The sequence below is a fragment of the Ambystoma mexicanum genome, unplaced genomic scaffold (assembly GCF_040938575.1).
Source record: "Ambystoma mexicanum isolate Mex_15411 unplaced genomic scaffold, UKY_AmexF1_1 Mex_scaf176, whole genome shotgun sequence".
Lineage (NCBI taxonomy): Eukaryota > Metazoa > Chordata > Amphibia > Caudata > Ambystomatidae > Ambystoma > Ambystoma mexicanum.
Window position 1 is genome coordinate 1 of NW_027182409.1, and position 15005 is coordinate 15005.

General features: G+C 48.7%; 51 non-coding genes and 4 pseudogenes across 51 annotated transcripts; all 55 read left to right on the forward strand.

Annotated features, from left to right (window-relative positions):
* The first annotated feature begins 104 nt into the window (after positions 1 to 104).
* LOC138555018 (5S ribosomal RNA) lies at positions 105 to 223 on the forward strand. Its single transcript, XR_011297809.1, has one exon. It is a non-coding gene; the product is annotated as a 5S ribosomal RNA (ribosomal RNA).
* Positions 224 to 329: 106 nt separating this feature from the next.
* On the forward strand, positions 330 to 448 carry LOC138554837 (5S ribosomal RNA). Its single transcript, XR_011297633.1, has one exon. It is a non-coding gene; the product is annotated as a 5S ribosomal RNA (ribosomal RNA).
* Positions 449 to 554: 106 nt separating this feature from the next.
* LOC138555167 (5S ribosomal RNA) lies at positions 555 to 670 on the forward strand (annotated as a pseudogene).
* A 106-nt stretch (positions 671 to 776) lies between these two features.
* Positions 777 to 897, forward strand: LOC138555166 (5S ribosomal RNA). The gene has a single exon (XR_011297955.1). It is a non-coding gene; the product is annotated as a 5S ribosomal RNA (ribosomal RNA).
* Positions 898 to 1002: 105 nt separating this feature from the next.
* LOC138554950 (5S ribosomal RNA) lies at positions 1003 to 1121 on the forward strand. The gene has a single exon (XR_011297744.1). It is a non-coding gene; the product is annotated as a 5S ribosomal RNA (ribosomal RNA).
* Positions 1122 to 1225: 104 nt separating this feature from the next.
* On the forward strand, positions 1226 to 1343 carry LOC138555165 (5S ribosomal RNA). The gene has a single exon (XR_011297954.1). It is a non-coding gene; the product is annotated as a 5S ribosomal RNA (ribosomal RNA).
* A 106-nt stretch (positions 1344 to 1449) lies between these two features.
* On the forward strand, positions 1450 to 1567 carry LOC138555123 (5S ribosomal RNA). The gene has a single exon (XR_011297912.1). It is a non-coding gene; the product is annotated as a 5S ribosomal RNA (ribosomal RNA).
* A 107-nt stretch (positions 1568 to 1674) lies between these two features.
* Positions 1675 to 1792, forward strand: LOC138555172 (5S ribosomal RNA; annotated as a pseudogene).
* A 106-nt stretch (positions 1793 to 1898) lies between these two features.
* Positions 1899 to 2016, forward strand: LOC138555164 (5S ribosomal RNA). Its single transcript, XR_011297953.1, has one exon. It is a non-coding gene; the product is annotated as a 5S ribosomal RNA (ribosomal RNA).
* Positions 2017 to 2122: 106 nt separating this feature from the next.
* On the forward strand, positions 2123 to 2241 carry LOC138555170 (5S ribosomal RNA; annotated as a pseudogene).
* A 106-nt stretch (positions 2242 to 2347) lies between these two features.
* Positions 2348 to 2464, forward strand: LOC138555168 (5S ribosomal RNA; annotated as a pseudogene).
* Positions 2465 to 2569: 105 nt separating this feature from the next.
* Positions 2570 to 2688, forward strand: LOC138555065 (5S ribosomal RNA). The gene has a single exon (XR_011297855.1). It is a non-coding gene; the product is annotated as a 5S ribosomal RNA (ribosomal RNA).
* A 479-nt stretch (positions 2689 to 3167) lies between these two features.
* On the forward strand, positions 3168 to 3286 carry LOC138555174 (5S ribosomal RNA). The gene has a single exon (XR_011297957.1). It is a non-coding gene; the product is annotated as a 5S ribosomal RNA (ribosomal RNA).
* Positions 3287 to 3391: 105 nt separating this feature from the next.
* LOC138555185 (5S ribosomal RNA) lies at positions 3392 to 3510 on the forward strand. The gene has a single exon (XR_011297968.1). It is a non-coding gene; the product is annotated as a 5S ribosomal RNA (ribosomal RNA).
* Positions 3511 to 3616: 106 nt separating this feature from the next.
* On the forward strand, positions 3617 to 3735 carry LOC138554843 (5S ribosomal RNA). The gene has a single exon (XR_011297639.1). It is a non-coding gene; the product is annotated as a 5S ribosomal RNA (ribosomal RNA).
* Positions 3736 to 4212: 477 nt separating this feature from the next.
* Positions 4213 to 4331, forward strand: LOC138554854 (5S ribosomal RNA). Its single transcript, XR_011297650.1, has one exon. It is a non-coding gene; the product is annotated as a 5S ribosomal RNA (ribosomal RNA).
* A 106-nt stretch (positions 4332 to 4437) lies between these two features.
* Positions 4438 to 4556, forward strand: LOC138554865 (5S ribosomal RNA). The gene has a single exon (XR_011297661.1). It is a non-coding gene; the product is annotated as a 5S ribosomal RNA (ribosomal RNA).
* A 107-nt stretch (positions 4557 to 4663) lies between these two features.
* LOC138555161 (5S ribosomal RNA) lies at positions 4664 to 4781 on the forward strand. The gene has a single exon (XR_011297950.1). It is a non-coding gene; the product is annotated as a 5S ribosomal RNA (ribosomal RNA).
* Positions 4782 to 5256: 475 nt separating this feature from the next.
* LOC138555019 (5S ribosomal RNA) lies at positions 5257 to 5375 on the forward strand. Its single transcript, XR_011297810.1, has one exon. It is a non-coding gene; the product is annotated as a 5S ribosomal RNA (ribosomal RNA).
* A 105-nt stretch (positions 5376 to 5480) lies between these two features.
* LOC138555153 (5S ribosomal RNA) lies at positions 5481 to 5598 on the forward strand. Its single transcript, XR_011297942.1, has one exon. It is a non-coding gene; the product is annotated as a 5S ribosomal RNA (ribosomal RNA).
* Positions 5599 to 5704: 106 nt separating this feature from the next.
* Positions 5705 to 5823, forward strand: LOC138554876 (5S ribosomal RNA). The gene has a single exon (XR_011297672.1). It is a non-coding gene; the product is annotated as a 5S ribosomal RNA (ribosomal RNA).
* Positions 5824 to 5929: 106 nt separating this feature from the next.
* LOC138555162 (5S ribosomal RNA) lies at positions 5930 to 6047 on the forward strand. The gene has a single exon (XR_011297951.1). It is a non-coding gene; the product is annotated as a 5S ribosomal RNA (ribosomal RNA).
* Positions 6048 to 6159: 112 nt separating this feature from the next.
* On the forward strand, positions 6160 to 6277 carry LOC138555154 (5S ribosomal RNA). Its single transcript, XR_011297943.1, has one exon. It is a non-coding gene; the product is annotated as a 5S ribosomal RNA (ribosomal RNA).
* Positions 6278 to 6383: 106 nt separating this feature from the next.
* LOC138555155 (5S ribosomal RNA) lies at positions 6384 to 6501 on the forward strand. Its single transcript, XR_011297944.1, has one exon. It is a non-coding gene; the product is annotated as a 5S ribosomal RNA (ribosomal RNA).
* A 106-nt stretch (positions 6502 to 6607) lies between these two features.
* Positions 6608 to 6726, forward strand: LOC138555124 (5S ribosomal RNA). The gene has a single exon (XR_011297913.1). It is a non-coding gene; the product is annotated as a 5S ribosomal RNA (ribosomal RNA).
* A 106-nt stretch (positions 6727 to 6832) lies between these two features.
* LOC138555054 (5S ribosomal RNA) lies at positions 6833 to 6951 on the forward strand. The gene has a single exon (XR_011297845.1). It is a non-coding gene; the product is annotated as a 5S ribosomal RNA (ribosomal RNA).
* A 106-nt stretch (positions 6952 to 7057) lies between these two features.
* On the forward strand, positions 7058 to 7176 carry LOC138554887 (5S ribosomal RNA). The gene has a single exon (XR_011297683.1). It is a non-coding gene; the product is annotated as a 5S ribosomal RNA (ribosomal RNA).
* Positions 7177 to 7282: 106 nt separating this feature from the next.
* Positions 7283 to 7401, forward strand: LOC138555096 (5S ribosomal RNA). The gene has a single exon (XR_011297885.1). It is a non-coding gene; the product is annotated as a 5S ribosomal RNA (ribosomal RNA).
* A 106-nt stretch (positions 7402 to 7507) lies between these two features.
* Positions 7508 to 7626, forward strand: LOC138554898 (5S ribosomal RNA). Its single transcript, XR_011297694.1, has one exon. It is a non-coding gene; the product is annotated as a 5S ribosomal RNA (ribosomal RNA).
* Positions 7627 to 8100: 474 nt separating this feature from the next.
* On the forward strand, positions 8101 to 8219 carry LOC138554909 (5S ribosomal RNA). Its single transcript, XR_011297705.1, has one exon. It is a non-coding gene; the product is annotated as a 5S ribosomal RNA (ribosomal RNA).
* A 106-nt stretch (positions 8220 to 8325) lies between these two features.
* Positions 8326 to 8444, forward strand: LOC138554920 (5S ribosomal RNA). The gene has a single exon (XR_011297716.1). It is a non-coding gene; the product is annotated as a 5S ribosomal RNA (ribosomal RNA).
* Positions 8445 to 8550: 106 nt separating this feature from the next.
* On the forward strand, positions 8551 to 8669 carry LOC138554932 (5S ribosomal RNA). Its single transcript, XR_011297727.1, has one exon. It is a non-coding gene; the product is annotated as a 5S ribosomal RNA (ribosomal RNA).
* A 474-nt stretch (positions 8670 to 9143) lies between these two features.
* Positions 9144 to 9262, forward strand: LOC138554944 (5S ribosomal RNA). Its single transcript, XR_011297738.1, has one exon. It is a non-coding gene; the product is annotated as a 5S ribosomal RNA (ribosomal RNA).
* A 106-nt stretch (positions 9263 to 9368) lies between these two features.
* Positions 9369 to 9487, forward strand: LOC138554957 (5S ribosomal RNA). Its single transcript, XR_011297750.1, has one exon. It is a non-coding gene; the product is annotated as a 5S ribosomal RNA (ribosomal RNA).
* Positions 9488 to 9961: 474 nt separating this feature from the next.
* LOC138555020 (5S ribosomal RNA) lies at positions 9962 to 10080 on the forward strand. The gene has a single exon (XR_011297811.1). It is a non-coding gene; the product is annotated as a 5S ribosomal RNA (ribosomal RNA).
* Positions 10081 to 10186: 106 nt separating this feature from the next.
* On the forward strand, positions 10187 to 10305 carry LOC138554968 (5S ribosomal RNA). Its single transcript, XR_011297761.1, has one exon. It is a non-coding gene; the product is annotated as a 5S ribosomal RNA (ribosomal RNA).
* Positions 10306 to 10411: 106 nt separating this feature from the next.
* LOC138554980 (5S ribosomal RNA) lies at positions 10412 to 10530 on the forward strand. Its single transcript, XR_011297772.1, has one exon. It is a non-coding gene; the product is annotated as a 5S ribosomal RNA (ribosomal RNA).
* Positions 10531 to 10636: 106 nt separating this feature from the next.
* Positions 10637 to 10755, forward strand: LOC138554992 (5S ribosomal RNA). Its single transcript, XR_011297783.1, has one exon. It is a non-coding gene; the product is annotated as a 5S ribosomal RNA (ribosomal RNA).
* A 106-nt stretch (positions 10756 to 10861) lies between these two features.
* LOC138555003 (5S ribosomal RNA) lies at positions 10862 to 10980 on the forward strand. Its single transcript, XR_011297794.1, has one exon. It is a non-coding gene; the product is annotated as a 5S ribosomal RNA (ribosomal RNA).
* A 106-nt stretch (positions 10981 to 11086) lies between these two features.
* Positions 11087 to 11205, forward strand: LOC138555125 (5S ribosomal RNA). The gene has a single exon (XR_011297914.1). It is a non-coding gene; the product is annotated as a 5S ribosomal RNA (ribosomal RNA).
* A 106-nt stretch (positions 11206 to 11311) lies between these two features.
* On the forward strand, positions 11312 to 11430 carry LOC138555055 (5S ribosomal RNA). The gene has a single exon (XR_011297846.1). It is a non-coding gene; the product is annotated as a 5S ribosomal RNA (ribosomal RNA).
* Positions 11431 to 11536: 106 nt separating this feature from the next.
* Positions 11537 to 11655, forward strand: LOC138555014 (5S ribosomal RNA). The gene has a single exon (XR_011297805.1). It is a non-coding gene; the product is annotated as a 5S ribosomal RNA (ribosomal RNA).
* A 106-nt stretch (positions 11656 to 11761) lies between these two features.
* LOC138555097 (5S ribosomal RNA) lies at positions 11762 to 11880 on the forward strand. Its single transcript, XR_011297886.1, has one exon. It is a non-coding gene; the product is annotated as a 5S ribosomal RNA (ribosomal RNA).
* Positions 11881 to 11986: 106 nt separating this feature from the next.
* On the forward strand, positions 11987 to 12105 carry LOC138555025 (5S ribosomal RNA). The gene has a single exon (XR_011297816.1). It is a non-coding gene; the product is annotated as a 5S ribosomal RNA (ribosomal RNA).
* Positions 12106 to 12211: 106 nt separating this feature from the next.
* LOC138555036 (5S ribosomal RNA) lies at positions 12212 to 12330 on the forward strand. Its single transcript, XR_011297827.1, has one exon. It is a non-coding gene; the product is annotated as a 5S ribosomal RNA (ribosomal RNA).
* A 106-nt stretch (positions 12331 to 12436) lies between these two features.
* Positions 12437 to 12555, forward strand: LOC138555047 (5S ribosomal RNA). Its single transcript, XR_011297838.1, has one exon. It is a non-coding gene; the product is annotated as a 5S ribosomal RNA (ribosomal RNA).
* Positions 12556 to 12661: 106 nt separating this feature from the next.
* On the forward strand, positions 12662 to 12780 carry LOC138555058 (5S ribosomal RNA). The gene has a single exon (XR_011297849.1). It is a non-coding gene; the product is annotated as a 5S ribosomal RNA (ribosomal RNA).
* A 106-nt stretch (positions 12781 to 12886) lies between these two features.
* Positions 12887 to 13005, forward strand: LOC138555071 (5S ribosomal RNA). Its single transcript, XR_011297861.1, has one exon. It is a non-coding gene; the product is annotated as a 5S ribosomal RNA (ribosomal RNA).
* Positions 13006 to 13111: 106 nt separating this feature from the next.
* LOC138555083 (5S ribosomal RNA) lies at positions 13112 to 13230 on the forward strand. The gene has a single exon (XR_011297872.1). It is a non-coding gene; the product is annotated as a 5S ribosomal RNA (ribosomal RNA).
* Positions 13231 to 13336: 106 nt separating this feature from the next.
* LOC138555126 (5S ribosomal RNA) lies at positions 13337 to 13455 on the forward strand. Its single transcript, XR_011297915.1, has one exon. It is a non-coding gene; the product is annotated as a 5S ribosomal RNA (ribosomal RNA).
* Positions 13456 to 13561: 106 nt separating this feature from the next.
* LOC138555056 (5S ribosomal RNA) lies at positions 13562 to 13680 on the forward strand. The gene has a single exon (XR_011297847.1). It is a non-coding gene; the product is annotated as a 5S ribosomal RNA (ribosomal RNA).
* A 106-nt stretch (positions 13681 to 13786) lies between these two features.
* On the forward strand, positions 13787 to 13905 carry LOC138555094 (5S ribosomal RNA). Its single transcript, XR_011297883.1, has one exon. It is a non-coding gene; the product is annotated as a 5S ribosomal RNA (ribosomal RNA).
* Positions 13906 to 14011: 106 nt separating this feature from the next.
* On the forward strand, positions 14012 to 14130 carry LOC138555098 (5S ribosomal RNA). Its single transcript, XR_011297887.1, has one exon. It is a non-coding gene; the product is annotated as a 5S ribosomal RNA (ribosomal RNA).
* A 106-nt stretch (positions 14131 to 14236) lies between these two features.
* On the forward strand, positions 14237 to 14355 carry LOC138555105 (5S ribosomal RNA). The gene has a single exon (XR_011297894.1). It is a non-coding gene; the product is annotated as a 5S ribosomal RNA (ribosomal RNA).
* Positions 14356 to 14829: 474 nt separating this feature from the next.
* LOC138555116 (5S ribosomal RNA) lies at positions 14830 to 14948 on the forward strand. The gene has a single exon (XR_011297905.1). It is a non-coding gene; the product is annotated as a 5S ribosomal RNA (ribosomal RNA).
* The last annotated feature ends 57 nt before the right edge of the window (positions 14949 to 15005 follow it).

Here is a 15005-nt window from a genome sequence, read left to right on the forward strand (position 1 = left end):
CGAGCGCTGATCGAGCGATGAGCGTGGTATCATGTTGCAAGTGGGCTGCATGCTTAGCTTACTAAATGCAAATGCATAAGAGTAATATTCTTAGCATTTCTAGAGCCTACGGCCACACCACACTGAATGCGCCCGATCTCGTCTGATCTCGGAAGCTAAGCAGTGTCGGGCCTAGTTAGTACCTTGATGGGAGACCGCCTGGGAATACCAGGTGCTGTAGGCTTTTTTGTGCTCCAAGTTCAGGAAGTGAGCCATTTCTCAATTGCCTTTCAAAACTGCAAGGTCTAGCCGACTAGATGCTTAAAAGTACAAAACTCACTAGGCCCAGAGCCTACGGCCACACCACACTGAATGCGCCCGATCTCGTCTGATCTCGGAAGCTAAGCAGTGTCGGGCCTAGTTAGTACCTGGATGGGAGACCGCCTGGGAATACCAGGTGCTGTAGGCTTTTTCGTGCTCCAAGTTCAGGAAGTGAGCCATTTCTCAATTGCCTTTCAAAACTGCAAGGTCTAGCCGACTAGATGCTTAAAAGTACAAAACTCACTAGGCCCAGAGCCTACGGCCACACCACACTGAATGCGCCCGATCTCGTCTGATCTCGGAAGCTAAGCAGTGTCGGGCGTTAGTACCTGGATGGGAGACCGCCTGGGAATACCAGGTGCTGTAGGCTTTTTTGTGCTCCAAATTCAGGAAGTGAGCCATTTCTCAATTGCCTTTCAAAACTGCAAGGTCTAGCCGACTAGATGCTTAAAAGTACAAAACTCACTAGGCCCAGAGCCTACGGCCACACCACACTGAATGCGCCCGATCTCGTCTGATCTCCGGAAGCTAAGCAGTGTCGGGCCTAGTTAGTACCTGGATGGGAGACCGCCTGGGAAATACCAGGTGCTGTAGGCTTTTTGTGCTCCAAGTTCAGGAAGTGAGCCATTTCTCAATTGCCTTTCAAAACTGCAAGGTCTAGCCGACTAGATGCTTAAAAGTACAAAACTCACTAGGACCAGAGCCTACGGCCACACCACACTGAATGCGCCCGATCTCGTCTGATCTCGGAAGCTAAGCAGTGTCGGGCCTAGTTAGTACCTGGATGGGAGACCGCCTGGGAATACCAGGTGCTGTAGGCTTTTTTGTGCTCCAATTCAGGAGTGAGCCATTTCTCAATTGCCTTTCAAAACTGCAAGGTCTAGCCGACTAGATGCTTAAAAGTACAAAACTCACTAGGCCCAGAGCCTACGGCCACACCACACTGAATGCGCCTGATCTCGTCTGATCTCGGAAGCTAAGCAGTGTCGGGCTAGTTAGTAACTGGATGGGAGACCGCCTGGGAATACCAGGTGCTGTAGGCTTTTTTGTGCTCCAAGTTCAGGAAGTGAGCCATTTCTCAATTGCCTTTCAAAACTGCAAGGTCTAGCCGACTAGATGCTTAAAAGTACAAAACTCACTAGGCCCAGAGCCTACGGCCACACCACACTGAATGCGCCCGATCTCGTCTGATCTCGGAAGCTAAGCAGTGTCGGGCCTAGTTAGTACCTGGATGGAGACCGCCTGGGAATACCAGGTGCTGTAGGCTTTTTTGTGCTCCAAATTCAGGAAGTGAGCCATTTCTCATTGCCTTTCAAAACTGCAAGGGTCTAGCCGACTAGATGCTTAAAAGTTACAAAACTCACTAGGCCGAGAGCCTACGGCCACACCACACTGAATGCGCCCGATCTCGTCTGATCTCTGAAGCTAAAGCAGTGTCGGGCCTAGTTAGTACCTGGATGGGAGACCGCCTGAATACCAGGTGCTGTAGGCTTTTTTGTGCTCCAAGTTCAGGAAGTGAGCCATTTCTCAATTGCCTTTCAAAACTGCAAGGTCTAGCCGACATGATGCTTAAAAGTACAAAACTCACTAGGCCCAGAGCCTACACCCACACCACACTGAATGCGCCCGATCTCGTCTGATCTCGGAAGCTAAGCAGTGTCGGCCTAGTTAGTACCTGGATGGGAGACCGCCTGGGAATACCAGGTGCTGTAGGCTTTTTTGTGCTCCAAATTCAGGAAGTGAGCCATTTCTCAATTGCCTTTCAAAACTGCAAGGTCTAGCCGACTAGATGCTTAAAAGTACAAAACTCACTAGGCCCAGAGCCTACGGCCACACCACACTGAATGCGCCCGATCTCGTCTGATCTCGGAAGCTAGCAGTGTCGGGCCCTAGTTAGTACCTGGATGGGAGACTGCCTGGGAATACCAGGTGCTGTAGGCTTTTTTGTGCTCCAAAGTTCAGGAAGTGAGCCATTTCTCAATTGCCTTTCAAAACTGCAAGGTCTAGCCGACTAGATGCTTAAAAGTACAAAACTCACTAGGCCAGAGCCTACGGCCACACCACACAGAATGCGCCCGATCTCACTGATCTCGGAAGCTAAGCAGTGTCGGGCCTAGTTAGTACCTGGATGGGAGACCGCCTGGGAATACAGGTGCTGTAGGCTTTTTTGTGCTCCAAGTTCAGGAAGTGAGCCATTTCTCAATTGCCTTTCAAACTGCAAGGTCTAGCCGACTAGATGCTTAAAAGTACAAAACTCACTAGGCCCAGAGCCTACGGCCACACCACACTGAATGCGCCCGATCTCGTCTGATCTCGGAAGCTAAGCAGTGTCGGGCCTAGTTAGTACCTGGATGGGAGACCGCCTGGGAATACCAGGTGCTGTAGGCTATTTTGTGCTCCATGATTTAGTAAGTGCACAACTTCTCAATTACTTTTCAAAATTTGGTAGTTTCCAAAAATAATTTTATCCCGTTTTATAGCGGAAATGTTGGACAACATTATGAGGGCTGGAGCTACCTATTTACATATAATTAGCATACAGGTAGTGTGTTCATGGGAAATAAATCTGACTTTCACATTTAATGCAGTACAGAGAATATTGAGTCCTTCAAGAGGCATGAGAAAGAAAGCCGTTATTGTTGTTGATTTGTTCTCTCCACCTCCCTGCAACAGAAACAGGATGGATGGATTAAAGTTATCCTTACCAGACATAGAGTCCTGAATGGGCCCACCAGTCATATATATCTCGCCTGATCGAGCCTGATCGAGCGCTGATCGAGCGATGAGCGTGGTATCATGTTGCAAGTGCTGCATGGCTGCTTACTAAATGCAAATGCATAAGAGTAATATTCTTAGCATTTTCTAGAGCCTACGGCCACACCACACTGAATGCGCCCGATCTCGTCTGATCTCGGAAGCTAAGCAGTGTCGGGCCTAGTTAGTACCTGGATGGGAGACCGCCTGGGAATACCAGGTGCTGTAGGCTTTTTTGTGCTCCAAGTTCAGGAAGTGAGCCATTTCTCAATTGCCTTTCAAAACTGCAAGGTCTAGCCGACTAGATGCTTAAAAGTACAAACTCACTAGGCCCAGAGCCTACGGCCACACCACACTGAATGCGCCCGATCTCGTCTGATCTCGGAAGCTAAGCAGTGTCGGGCCTAGTTAGTACCTGGATGGGAGACCGCCTGGGAATACCAGGTGCTGTAGGCTTTTTTGTGCTCCAAGTTCAGGAAGTGAGCCATTTCTCAATTGCCTTTCAAAACTGCAAGGTCTAGCCGACTAGATGCTTAAAAGTACAAAACTCACTAGGCCCAGAGCCTACGGCCACACCACACTGAATGCGCCCGATCTCGTCTGATCTCGGAAGCTAAGCAGTGTCGGGCCTAGTTAGTACCTGGATGGGAGACCGCCTGGGAATACCAGGTGCTGTAGGCTATTTTTGTGCTCCATGATTAGTAATTGCACAACTTTCTCAATTACTTTTCAAATTTGGTATGTTTCCAAAATAATTTTATCCCGTTTTATAGCGGAAATGTTGGACAACATTATGAGGGCTGGAGCTACCTATTTTCATATAATTAGCATACAGGTAGTGTGTTCATGGGTAATAAATCGACTTTCACATGTAATGCAGTACAGAGAATATTGAGTCCTTCAAGAGGCATGAAGAAAAGCCGTTATTGTGTTGATTGTTCTCTCCACCTCCTGCAACAGAAACAGGATGGATGGATTAAAGTTATCCTACCAGACATAGGAGTCCTGAATGGGCCCACCAGTCTTATATATCTCGCCTGATCGAGCCTGATCGAGCGCTGATCGAGCGATGAGCGTGGTATCATGTTTGCAAGTGGCTGCATGGCTTAGCTTACTAAATGCAAATGCATAAGAGTAAATATTCTTAGCATTTCTAGAGCCTACGGCCACACCACACTGAATGCGCCCGATCTCGTCTGATCTCGGAAGCTAAGCAGTGTCGGGCCTAGTTAGTACCTGGATGGGAGACCGCCTGGGAATACCAGGTGCTGTAGGCTTTTTTGTGCTCCAAGTTCAGGAAGTGAGCCATTTCTCAATTGCCTTTCAAAACTGCAAGGTCTAGCCGACTAGATGCTTAAAAGTACAAAACTCACTAGGCCCAGAGCCTACGGCCACACCACACTGAATGCGCCCGATCTCGTCTGATCTCGGAAGCTAAGCAGTGTCGGGCCTAGTTAGTACCTGGATGGGAGACCGCCTGGGAATACCAGGTGCTGTAGGCTTTTTTGTGCTCCAAGTTCAGGAAGTGAGCCATTTCTCAATTGCCTTTCAAAACTGCAAGGTCTAGCCGACTAGATGCTTTAAAAGTACAAAACTCACTAGGCCCAGAGCCTACGGCCACACCACACTGAATGCGCCCGATCTGTCTGATCTCGGAAGCTAAGCAGTGTCGGGCCTAGTTAGTACCTGGATGGGAGACCGCCTGGGAATACCAGGTGCTGTAGGCTATTTTGTGCTCCATGATTAGTAATTGCACAACTTCTCAATTACTTTTCAAATTTGGTATGTTTCCAAAATAATTTTATCCCGTTTTTATAGCGGAAATGTTGGACAACATTATGAGGGCTGGAGCTACCTATTTACATATAATTAGCATACAGGTAGTGTGTTCATGGGTAATAAATCGACTTTCACATGTAATGCAGTACAGAGAATATTGAGTCCTTCAAGAGGCATGAAAGAAAGCCGTTATTGTGTTGATTGTTCTCTCCACCTCCCTGCAACAGAAACAGGATGGATGGATTAAAGTTATCCTACCAGACATAGGAGTCCTGAATGGGCCCACCAGTCTTATATATCTCGCCTGATCGAGCCTGATCGAGCGCTGATCGAGCGATGAGCGTGGTATCATGTTGCAAGTGGCTGCATGGCTTAGCTTACTAAATGCAAATGCATAAGAGTAATATTCTTAGCATTTCTAGAGCCTACGGCCACACCACACTGAATGCGCCCGATCTCGTCTGATCTCGGAAGCTAAGCAGTGTCGGGCCTAGTTAGTACCTTGATGGGAGACCGCCTGGGAATACCAGGTGCTGTAGGCTTTTTGTGCTCCAAGTTCAGGAAGTGAGCCATTTCTCAATTGCCTTTCAAAACTGCAAGGTCTAGCCGACTAGATGCTTAAAAGTACAAAACTCACTAGGCCCAGAGCCTACGGCCACACCACACTGAATGCGCCCGATCTCGTCTGATCTCGGAAGCTAAGCAGTGTCGGGCCTAGTTAGTACCTGGATGGGAGACCGCCTGGAATACCAGGTGCTGTAGGCTTTTTTCGTGCTCCAAGTTCAGGAAGTGAGCCATTTCTCAATTGCCTTTCAAAACTGCAAGGTCTAGCCGACTAGATGCTTAAAAGTACAAAACTCACTAGGCCAGAGCCTACGGCCACACCACACTGAATGCGCCCGATCTCGTCTGATCTCGGAAGCTAAGCAGTGTCGGGCCTAGTTAGTACCTGGATGGGAGACCGCCTGGGAATACCAGGTGCTGTAGGCTATTTTGTGCTCCAAATTCAGGAAGTGAGCCATTTCTCAATTGCCTTTCAAAACTGCAAGGTCTAGCCGACTAGATGCTTAAAAGTACAAAACTCACTAGGCCCAGAGCCTACGGCCACACCACACTGAATGCGCCCGATCTCGTCTGATCTCGGAAGCTAAGCAGTGTCAGCCTAGTTAGTACCTGGATGGGAGACCGCCTGGGAATACCAGGTGCTGTAGGCTTTTTGTGCCTCCAGATTCAGGAAGTGAGCCAGGTTCTCAATGCCTTTCAAAGCTGCATGTCTAGCTGACTAGATGCTGAAATGTACAAAACTAATATCTAGGCATTTCCAGAGCCTACGGCCACACCACACTGAATGCGCCCGATCTCGTCTGATCTCGGAAGCTAAGCAGTGTCGGGCCTAGTTAGTACCTGGATGGGAGACCGCCTGGAATACCAGGTGCTGTAGGCTTTTTTGTGCTCCAAGTTCAGGAAGTGAGCCATTTCTCAATTGCCTTTCAAAACTGCAAGGTCTAGCCGACTAGATGCTTAAAAGTACAAAACTCACTAGGCCCAGAGCCTACGGCCACACCACACTGAATGCGCCCGATCTCGTCTGATCTCGGAAGCTAAGCAGTGTCGGGCCTAGTTAGTACCTGGATGGGAGACCGCCTGGAATACCAGGTGCTGTAGGCTTTTTTGTGCTCCAAGTTCAGGAAGTGAGCCATTTCTCAATTGCCTTTCAAAACTGCAAGGTCTAGCCGACTAGATGCTTAAAAGTACAAAACTCACTAGGCCCAGAGCCTACGGCCACACCACACTGAATGCGCCTGATCTCGTCTGATCTCGGAAGCTAAGCAGTGTCGGGCCTAGTTAGTAACTGGATGGGAGACCGCCTGGGAATACCAGGTGCTGTAGGCTTTTTTGTGCTCCAAGTTCAGGAAGTGAGCCATTTCTCAATTGCCTTTCAAAACTGCAAGGTCTAGCCGACTAGATGCTTAAAAGTACAAAACTCACTAGGCCCAGAGCCTACGGCCACACCACACTGAATGCGCCCGATCTCGTCTGATCTCGGAAGCTAAGCAGTGTCGGGCCTAGTTAGTACCTGGATGGGAGACCGCCTGGGAATACCAGGTGCTGTAGACTTTTTTGTGCTCCAAATTCAGGAAGTGAGCCATTTCTCAATTGCCTTTCAAAACTGCAAGGTCTAGCCGACTAGATGCTTAAAAGTACAAAACTCACTAGGCCGAGAGCCTACGGCCACACCACACTGAATGCGCCCGATCTCGTCTGATCTCGGAAGCTAAGCAGTGTCGGGCCTAGTTAGTACCTGGATGGGAGACCGCCTGGGAATACCAGGTGCTGTAGGCTTTTTTGTGCTCCAAGTTCAGGAAGTGAGCCATTTCTCAATTGCCTTTCAAAACTGCAAGGTCTAGCCGACTAGATGCTTAAAAGTACAAAACTCACTAGGCCCAGAGCCTACACCCACACCACACTGAATGCGCCCGATCTCGTCTGATCTCGGAAGCTAAGCAGTGTCGGGCCTAGTTAGTACCTGGATGGGAGACCGCCTGGGAATACCAGGTGCTGTAGGCTTTTTTGTGCTCCAAATTCAGGAAGTGAGCCATTTCTCAATTGCCTTTCAAAACTGCAAGGTCTAGCCGACTAGATGCTTAAAAGTACAAAACTCACTAGGCCCAGAGCCTACGGCCACACCACACTGAATGCGCCCGATCTCGTCTGATCTCGGAAGCTAAGCAGTGTCGGGCCTAGTTAGTACCTGGATGGGAGACCGCCTGGGAATACCAGGTGCTGTAGGCTATTTTGTGCTCCATGATTAGTAATTGCACAACTTCTCAATTACTTTTCAAATTTGGTATGTTTCCAAAATAATTTTATCCCGTTTTATAGCGGAAATGTTGGACAACATTATGAGGGCTGGAGCTACCTATTTACATATAATTAGCATACAGGTAGTGTGTTCATGGGTAATAAATCGACTTTCACATGTAATGCAGTACAGAGAATATTGAGTCCTTCAAGAGGCATGAAAGAAAGCCGTTATTGTGTTGATTGTTCTCTCCACCTCCCTGCAACAGAAACAGGATGGATGGATTAAAGTTATCCTACCAGACATAGGAGTCCTGAATGGGCCCACCAGTCTTATATATCTCGCCTGATCGAGCCTGATCGAGCGCTGATCGAGCGATGAGCGTGGTATCATGTTGCAAGTGGCTGCATGGCTTAGCTTACTAAATGCAAATGCATAAGAGTAATATTCTTAGCATTTCTAGAGCCTACGGCCACACCACACTGAATGCGCCCGATCTCGTCTGATCTCGGAAGCTAAGCAGTGTCGGGCCTAGTTAGTACCTGGATGGGAGACCGCCTGGGAATACCAGGTGCTGTAGGCTTTTTTGTGCTCCAAGTTCAGGAAGTGAGCCATTTCTCAATTGCCTTTCAAAACTGCAAGGTCTAGCCGACTAGATGCTTAAAAGTACAAAACTCACTAGGCCCAGAGCCTACGGCCACACCACACTGAATGCGCCCGATCTCGTCTGATCTCGGAAGCTAAGCAGTGTCGGGCCTAGTTAGTACCTGGATGGGAGACCGCCTGGGAATACCAGGTGCTGTAGGCTTTTTTGTGCTCCAAATTCAGGAAGTGAGCCATTTCTCAATTGCCTTTCAAAACTGCAAGGTCTAGCCGACTAGATGCTTAAAAGTACAAAACTCACTAGGCCCAGAGCCTACGGCCACACCACACTGAATGCGCCCGATCTCGTCTGATCTCGGAAGCTAAGCAGTGTCGGGCCTAGTTAGTACCTGGATGGGAGACCGCCTGGGAATACCAGGTGCTGTAGGCTATTTTGTGCTCCATGATTAGTAATTGCACAACTTCTCAATTACTTTTCAAATTTGGTATGTTTCCAAAATAATTTTATCCCGTTTTATAGCGGAAATGTTGGACAACATTATGAGGGCTGGAGCTACCTATTTACATATAATTAGCATACAGGTAGTGTGTTCATGGGTAATAAATCGACTTTCACATGTAATGCAGTACAGAGAATATTGAGTCCTTCAAGAGGCATGAAAGAAAGCCGTTATTGTGTTGATTGTTCTCTCCACCTCCCTGCAACAGAAACAGGATGGATGGATTAAAGTTATCCTACCAGACATAGGAGTCCTGAATGGGCCCACCAGTCTTATATATCTCGCCTGATCGAGCCTGATCGAGCGCTGATCGAGCGATGAGCGTGGTATCATGTTGCAAGTGGCTGCATGGCTTAGCTTACTAAATGCAAATGCATAAGAGTAATATTCTTAGCATTTCTAGAGCCTACGGCCACACCACACTGAATGCGCCCGATCTCGTCTGATCTCGGAAGCTAAGCAGTGTCGGGCCTAGTTAGTACCTGGATGGGAGACCGCCTGGGAATACCAGGTGCTGTAGGCTTTTTTGTGCTCCAAGTTCAGGAAGTGAGCCATTTCTCAATTGCCTTTCAAAACTGCAAGGTCTAGCCGACTAGATGCTTAAAAGTACAAAACTCACTAGGCCCAGAGCCTACGGCCACACCACACTGAATGCGCCCGATCTCGTCTGATCTCGGAAGCTAAGCAGTGTCGGGCCTAGTTAGTACCTGGATGGGAGACCGCCTGGGAATACCAGGTGCTGTAGGCTATTTTGTGCTCCATGATTAGTAATTGCACAACTTCTCAATTACTTTTCAAATTTGGTATGTTTCCAAAATAATTTTATCCCGTTTTATAGCGGAAATGTTGGACAACATTATGAGGGCTGGAGCTACCTATTTACATATAATTAGCATACAGGTAGTGTGTTCATGGGTAATAAATCGACTTTCACATGTAATGCAGTACAGAGAATATTGAGTCCTTCAAGAGGCATGAAAGAAAGCCGTTATTGTGTTGATTGTTCTCTCCACCTCCCTGCAACAGAAACAGGATGGATGGATTAAAGTTATCCTACCAGACATAGGAGTCCTGAATGGGCCCACCAGTCTTATATATCTCGCCTGATCGAGCCTGATCGAGCGCTGATCGAGCGATGAGCGTGGTATCATGTTGCAAGTGGCTGCATGGCTTAGCTTACTAAATGCAAATGCATAAGAGTAATATTCTTAGCATTTCTAGAGCCTACGGCCACACCACACTGAATGCGCCCGATCTCGTCTGATCTCGGAAGCTAAGCAGTGTCGGGCCTAGTTAGTACCTTGATGGGAGACCGCCTGGGAATACCAGGTGCTGTAGGCTTTTTTGTGCTCCAAGTTCAGGAAGTGAGCCATTTCTCAATTGCCTTTCAAAACTGCAAGGTCTAGCCGACTAGATGCTTAAAAGTACAAAACTCACTAGGCCCAGAGCCTACGGCCACACCACACTGAATGCGCCCGATCTCGTCTGATCTCGGAAGCTAAGCAGTGTCGGGCCTAGTTAGTACCTGGATGGGAGACCGCCTGGGAATACCAGGTGCTGTAGGCTTTTTCGTGCTCCAAGTTCAGGAAGTGAGCCATTTCTCAATTGCCTTTCAAAACTGCAAGGTCTAGCCGACTAGATGCTTAAAAGTACAAAACTCACTAGGCCCAGAGCCTACGGCCACACCACACTGAATGCGCCCGATCTCGTCTGATCTCGGAAGCTAAGCAGTGTCGGGCCTAGTTAGTACCTGGATGGGAGACCGCCTGGGAATACCAGGTGCTGTAGGCTTTTTTGTGCTCCAAATTCAGGAAGTGAGCCATTTCTCAATTGCCTTTCAAAACTGCAAGGTCTAGCCGACTAGATGCTTAAAAGTACAAAACTCACTAGGCCCAGAGCCTACGGCCACACCACACTGAATGCGCCCGATCTCGTCTGATCTCGGAAGCTAAGCAGTGTCGGGCCTAGTTAGTACCTGGATGGGAGACCGCCTGGGAATACCAGGTGCTGTAGGCTTTTTTGTGCTCCAAGTTCAGGAAGTGAGCCATTTCTCAATTGCCTTTCAAAACTGCAAGGTCTAGCCGACTAGATGCTTAAAAGTACAAAACTCACTAGGACCAGAGCCTACGGCCACACCACACTGAATGCGCCCGATCTCGTCTGATCTCGGAAGCTAAGCAGTGTCGGGCCTAGTTAGTACCTGGATGGGAGACCGCCTGGGAATACCAGGTGCTGTAGGCTTTTTTGTGCTCCAAGTTCAGGAAGTGAGCCATTTCTCAATTGCCTTTCAAAACTGCAAGGTCTAGCCGACTAGATGCTTAAAAGTACAAAACTCACTAGGCCCAGAGCCTACGGCCACACCACACTGAATGCGCCTGATCTCGTCTGATCTCGGAAGCTAAGCAGTGTCGGGCCTAGTTAGTAACTGGATGGGAGACCGCCTGGGAATACCAGGTGCTGTAGGCTTTTTTGTGCTCCAAGTTCAGGAAGTGAGCCATTTCTCAATTGCCTTTCAAAACTGCAAGGTCTAGCCGACTAGATGCTTAAAAGTACAAAACTCACTAGGCCCAGAGCCTACGGCCACACCACACTGAATGCGCCCGATCTCGTCTGATCTCGGAAGCTAAGCAGTGTCGGGCCTAGTTAGTACCTGGATGGGAGACCGCCTGGGAATACCAGGTGCTGTAGACTTTTTTGTGCTCCAAATTCAGGAAGTGAGCCATTTCTCAATTGCCTTTCAAAACTGCAAGGTCTAGCCGACTAGATGCTTAAAAGTACAAAACTCACTAGGCCGAGAGCCTACGGCCACACCACACTGAATGCGCCCGATCTCGTCTGATCTCGGAAGCTAAGCAGTGTCGGGCCTAGTTAGTACCTGGATGGGAGACCGCCTGGGAATACCAGGTGCTGTAGGCTTTTTTGTGCTCCAAGTTCAGGAAGTGAGCCATTTCTCAATTGCCTTTCAAAACTGCAAGGTCTAGCCGACTAGATGCTTAAAAGTACAAAACTCACTAGGCCCAGAGCCTACACCCACACCACACTGAATGCGCCCGATCTCGTCTGATCTCGGAAGCTAAGCAGTGTCGGGCCTAGTTAGTACCTGGATGGGAGACCGCCTGGGAATACCAGGTGCTGTAGGCTTTTTTGTGCTCCAAATTCAGGAAGTGAGCCATTTCTCAATTGCCTTTCAAAACTGCAAGGTCTAGCCGACTAGATGCTTAAAAGTACAAAACTCACTAGGCCCAGAGCCTACGGCCACACCACACTGAATGCGCCCGATCTCGTCTGATCTCGGAAGCTAAGCAGTGTCGGGCCTAGTTAGTACCTGGATGGGAGACCGCCTGGGAATACCAGGTGCTGTAGGCTTTTTTGTGCTCCAAGTTCAGGAAGTGAGCCATTTCTCAATTGCCTTTCAAAACTGCAAGGTCTAGCCGACTAGATGCTTAAAAGTACAAAACTCACTAGGCCCAGAGCCTACGGCCACACCACACTGAATGCGCCCGATCTCGTCTGATCTCGGAAGCTAAGCAGTGTCGGGCCTAGTTAGTACCTGGATGGGAGACCGCCTGGGAATACCAGGTGCTGTAGGCTTTTTCGTGCTCCAAGTTCAGGAAGTGAGCCATTTCTCAATTGCCTTTCAAAACTGCAAGGTCTAGCCGACTAGATGCTTAAAAGTACAAAACTCACTAGGCCCAGAGCCTACGGCCACACCACACTGAATGCGCCCGATCTCGTCTGATCTCGGAAGCTAAGCAGTGTCGGGCCTAGTTAGTACCTGGATGGGAGACCGCCTGGGAATACCAGGTGCTGTAGGCTTTTTTGTGCTCCAAATTCAGGAAGTGAGCCATTTCTCAATTGCCTTTCAAAACTGCAAGGTCTAGCCGACTAGATGCTTAAAAGTACAAAACTCACTAGGCCCAGAGCCTACGGCCACACCACACTGAATGCGCCCGATCTCGTCTGATCTCGGAAGCTAAGCAGTGTCGGGCCTAGTTAGTACCTGGATGGGAGACCGCCTGGGAATACCAGGTGCTGTAGGCTTTTTTGTGCTCCAAATTCAGGAAGTGAGCCATTTCTCAATTGCCTTTCAAAACTGCAAGGTCTAGCCGACTAGATGCTTAAAAGTACAAAACTCACTAGGCCCAGAGCCTACGGCCACACCACACTGAATGCGCCCGATCTCGTCTGATCTCGGAAGCTAAGCAGTGTCGGGCCTAGTTAGTACCTGGATGGGAGACCGCCTGGGAATACCAGGTGCTGTAGGCTTTTTTGTGCTCCAAGTTCAGGAAGTGAGCCATTTCTCAATTGCCTTTCAAAACTGCAAGGTCTAGCCGACTAGATGCTTAAAAGTACAAAACTCACTAGGACCAGAGCCTACGGCCACACCACACTGAATGCGCCCGATCTCGTCTGATCTCGGAAGCTAAGCAGTGTCGGGCCTAGTTAGTACCTGGATGGGAGACCGCCTGGGAATACCAGGTGCTGTAGGCTTTTTTGTGCTCCAAGTTCAGGAAGTGAGCCATTTCTCAATTGCCTTTCAAAACTGCAAGGTCTAGCCGACTAGATGCTTAAAAGTACAAAACTCACTAGGCCCAGAGCCTACGGCCACACCACACTGAATGCGCCTGATCTCGTCTGATCTCGGAAGCTAAGCAGTGTCGGGCCTAGTTAGTAACTGGATGGGAGACCGCCTGGGAATACCAGGTGCTGTAGGCTTTTTTGTGCTCCAAGTTCAGGAAGTGAGCCATTTCTCAATTGCCTTTCAAAACTGCAAGGTCTAGCCGACTAGATGCTTAAAAGTACAAAACTCACTAGGCCCAGAGCCTACGGCCACACCACACTGAATGCGCCCGATCTCGTCTGATCTCGGAAGCTAAGCAGTGTCGGGCCTAGTTAGTACCTGGATGGGAGACCGCCTGGGAATACCAGGTGCTGTAGACTTTTTTGTGCTCCAAATTCAGGAAGTGAGCCATTTCTCAATTGCCTTTCAAAACTGCAAGGTCTAGCCGACTAGATGCTTAAAAGTACAAAACTCACTAGGCCGAGAGCCTACGGCCACACCACACTGAATGCGCCCGATCTCGTCTGATCTCGGAAGCTAAGCAGTGTCGGGCCTAGTTAGTACCTGGATGGGAGACCGCCTGGGAATACCAGGTGCTGTAGGCTTTTTTGTGCTCCAAGTTCAGGAAGTGAGCCATTTCTCAATTGCCTTTCAAAACTGCAAGGTCTAGCCGACTAGATGCTTAAAAGTACAAAACTCACTAGGCCCAGAGCCTACACCCACACCACACTGAATGCGCCCGATCTCGTCTGATCTCGGAAGCTAAGCAGTGTCGGGCCTAGTTAGTACCTGGATGGGAGACCGCCTGGGAATACCAGGTGCTGTAGGCTTTTTTGTGCTCCAAATTCAGGAAGTGAGCCATTTCTCAATTGCCTTTCAAAACTGCAAGGTCTAGCCGACTAGATGCTTAAAAGTACAAAACTCACTAGGCCCAGAGCCTACGGCCACACCACACTGAATGCGCCCGATCTCGTCTGATCTCGGAAGCTAAGCAGTGTCGGGCCTAGTTAGTACCTGGATGGGAGACCGCCTGGGAATACCAGGTGCTGTAGGCTATTTTGTGCTCCATGATTAGTAATTGCACAACTTCTCAATTACTTTTCAAATTTGGTATGTTTCCAAAATAATTTTATCCCGTTTTATAGCGGAAATGTTGGACAACATTATGAGGGCTGGAGCTACCTATTTACATATAATTAGCATACAGGTAGTGTGTTCATGGGTAATAAATCGACTTTCACATGTAATGCAGTACAGAGAATATTGAGTCCTTCAAGAGGCATGAAAGAAAGCCGTTATTGTGTTGATTGTTCTCTCCACCTCCCTGCAACAGAAACAGGATGGATGGATTAAAGTTATCCTACCAGACATAGGAGTCCTGAATGGGCCCACCAGTCTTATATATCTCGCCTGATCGAGCCTGATCGAGCGCTGATCGAGCGATGAGCGTGGTATCATGTTGCAAGTGGCTGCATGGCTTAGCTTACTAAATGCAAATGCATAAGAGTAATATTCTTAGCATTTCTAGAGCCTACGGCCACACCACACTGAATGCGCCCGATCTCGTCTGATCTCGGAAGCTAAGCAGTGTCGGGCCTAGTTAGTACCTGGATGGGAGACCGCCTGGGAATACCAGGTGCTGTAGGCTTTTTTGTGCTCCAAGTTCAGGAAGTGAGCCATTTCTCAATTGCCTTTCAAAACTGCA